This window comes from Heterodontus francisci, unplaced genomic scaffold, assembly GCF_036365525.1.
Source record: "Heterodontus francisci isolate sHetFra1 unplaced genomic scaffold, sHetFra1.hap1 HAP1_SCAFFOLD_59, whole genome shotgun sequence".
NCBI classification, from domain to species: domain Eukaryota; kingdom Metazoa; phylum Chordata; class Chondrichthyes; order Heterodontiformes; family Heterodontidae; genus Heterodontus; species Heterodontus francisci.
The window spans coordinates 722,233-725,224 of NW_027140758.1; the positions used below are offsets into that span (position 1 = coordinate 722,233).

The window sequence follows — 2,992 nt, forward strand, 5'->3', positions numbered from 1 at the left end:
CTGTGCTGCTGTTGGTGTTTTGATAAATGAAGGAAGTTCCCTCCACCCATTTTCTTTGGACAGACAGTGTGGTACAAGGATGTAAAGGGTTAATGCTGAAGATAGTGGGATCAACCCCTCCCAGTGTCAGAGAGATGATGTAACAGTCACATGAGATGAAGTTTGGGAGAAGAGAGAGCAGCACCAAGGATGCTAGCTTAGCAGGCTTGATGAGTGTGTATCGAGTATTGTGCAAATTAGAAAAGAGTTCTTAGTTCTTTCAGCAGGAACTGTGTCCAGAAAATATCGAGAAACTCACAATTTTATTATTCAGGAGTCGGAACACAGATATTAATTCCAAGTGACAGTTCTGGGACCAATTAACAAAAAAAGTAGAGAATAATATTGCTGACTGATTGAAATCCCCTAGTGAGGAGACAGTTAAACAGGTGATCTGTTGGAGCATCCTTCGATCCAAGGTTTCAGCAACATTTAATCTCCCTTTTTGGTGAAATTCTCTGTTATTTGCAACTTTTTGTATCAGCTTTGATGGGCGAGTGAAAAAACTGAAAAAATTGAACAGTTCCATCCTTTCTTTTCTTCCTTCTTCTCTTCTTTCCATCGGTTTCTCTTTTCTGTCCCAGATCAATATAATGATGAGAATCCCAATTTAATCTGCTGTTTCTGGTGTTTTATCCATTCCAATCAAAATTTCAACATTCCAAACAAATCTATTTGTTATTCCACAGTGTCTCTCCATGTGTTTTATTCTGTTGTCTGCTTTCACAGTCTGTTTGATGATCAATGTTACATCTCACTCTCTGTTCTGGTGAAGATCAGAAGCAGTGATATCTGTTTACACCACCCAACAAGTCGGCCTGAGGCTGTGCCTCGCTGATCATGTGGAGTTTCAGCAATTCTTCCAGTCAGTTGGTTCAGTTGTCATTTCATGAGTAATTCGGTCATCATGACTTCGTCAGTGACCTAATGGTTCAGGTGTCTGAGTGATGTTAATCATGATGTGTTGAAATGATTGTATGTTCCAGTCTTTCCGTGGTGGGTTTTCACACCGAGTAGAAACGTGTTGGACATGGTCTGGAAATGTTTCACACCGCTCCATTCCCAACTTCATTTCCTTGCAGAAGATACATTTCCATCGTTGCACAGCTGGCTGCACAGCCAGAAACTGTGCTGAATGTGACAGCTGTGCTTCTGCAACTGACAAGGTGGCAGAGAGGTTAAGGCGATGGACTGCTAATCCATTGTGCTCTGCACACGTGGGTTCGAATCCCATCCTTGTTGCTAGTTGATGAACTGTTTAGTGTATTGTTGATGTTCAAAGTCAGCCTCGAAACCTGTTCTTGTCAATGTCCAGACAGTGATTCCAGAATTTGTTATACTTTATTAAAATTGAGACAGACAATTGGAATTCTTCACCCAAACTGCACTGGAATGAAGATCAAATAGGGATCACGAAACAGAGCAGGATTTTTCCTCCCCTCCTTCCTTCCATCTTTACTTTCTCTCGATTTGCACCAAGTGAAAGACAAATGGGAAAAGCAAATGGCGAGGGAGCAGATGCAGAAAATTATCCTTTGGCAAGAAATTTATTTTCAAATCTTCTTGATAGATTAAGTGAGTGAGCTATACTTTGGCAGATGGAGTTTGACTACGATAGATCAGAGTGTTTTTTTGTAAGAAGTGAGATGTTAGAAACGGCGGAGGAGCAGAGACCCGAATATTGAATTAATAAAAGCTAGTGGACTGGTAGAAAATAATGTGAAAAGTGAACAGAATATGAAGATTGGAACTCATGTTGCAGTGATATAAAGCTCTGTGCTCCTGAAGTAAATGTCCAAGCCCAGATTGTGGGGGAATCTGTGGAGAGTGATTTGGTTTTTATTCATTCTTGGGTGTGAGTATCGCTGATAAGGCTAGCATTTATTACCCATTCCTATTGCCGTTGAGAAGGTGGTGGAGAGCTGCCTTCTTGAACTGATGCAGTCCATATGGTGCAGGAACACCCACAGTGCTATTGGGGAGGGAGTTCCAGGATTGTGACCCAACAACAGTGAAGAAATGGCGATATCGTTCCAAGTCAGGATGGTGAGTGTCTTGGAGGGGAACCTGCAGGTAGTGAGTTCCCATGCATCTGCTGCCCTTGTCCTTCGAGGTGGTAGTGGTCACGAGTTTGGAAGGTGCTGTTGAAGGATATTTGGCGAGTTGCTGCAGTGCATATGGAAATGGTACACACTGCAGCCACTGTTTACTGGTTGTGGGGGGATTGAATGTTTAAGGTGGTGGGTTAGGTGCCGATCAAGTGCGCTGCTTTGTCCTGGATGGTGTTGAGCTTCTTGAGTGTTGTTGAGTGGGATGTATTCCATCACACTCCTGACTTGTGCCTTTTAGATGGTGGACAGGATTTGGGGTGTCAGGAGGTGAGATACTTGCTGCATAATTCGTAATCTCTGACCTGCGCTTATAGCCACAGCATAGATGTGACTGGTCTAGTTACGTTTCTGGTCAAGATGTTGATGGTGGGGGATTTAACGATGATAATGCTTCTGAATATCAAAAGGTAGATTTTTTTTCTCTCTCATTGGAGATGTTCACTGCTTGGCACTTGTGTGGCCAGAAGGTTGCTTGTCACTTATCAGCTCAAGCCTGAATGTTGTTCAGGTCTTGCTGCTTGCAGGCACAGACTGAAGAGTTGTGAATCATCATCTAACATTCCCACTTCTGACTTATGTTGAAGAGAAAGTCGTCAATGAAACAGCTGGGATGTTTGTGTCTCAGACACTACCCTGAGAAACTCCTGAGGCAATGTCCTGGGCTGAGATGATTGGCCTCCACTAACCACAACATCTTGCTTTGTGCGAGGTATGACTTCAACAAGTGGAGAGTTTTCCCCCTGATTCCCATTGACTTCAATTTTGCTGGGGATCCTTGATGCCACACTCACTCAAGGGCAATCACACTCACCTCTCCTCTGGAATTCCACTCTTACGTCTCT

At 43.1% G+C, this 2,992-nt stretch overlaps 1 non-coding gene across 1 annotated transcript; it reads left to right on the forward strand.

The window, feature by feature from the left end:
• The first annotated feature begins 1,199 nt into the window (after positions 1-1,199).
• Positions 1,200-1,281, forward strand: trnas-gcu (transfer RNA serine (anticodon GCU)). The gene has a single exon. It is a non-coding gene; the product is annotated as a tRNA-Ser (tRNA).
• Positions 1,282-2,992: the final 1,711 nt, after the last annotated feature.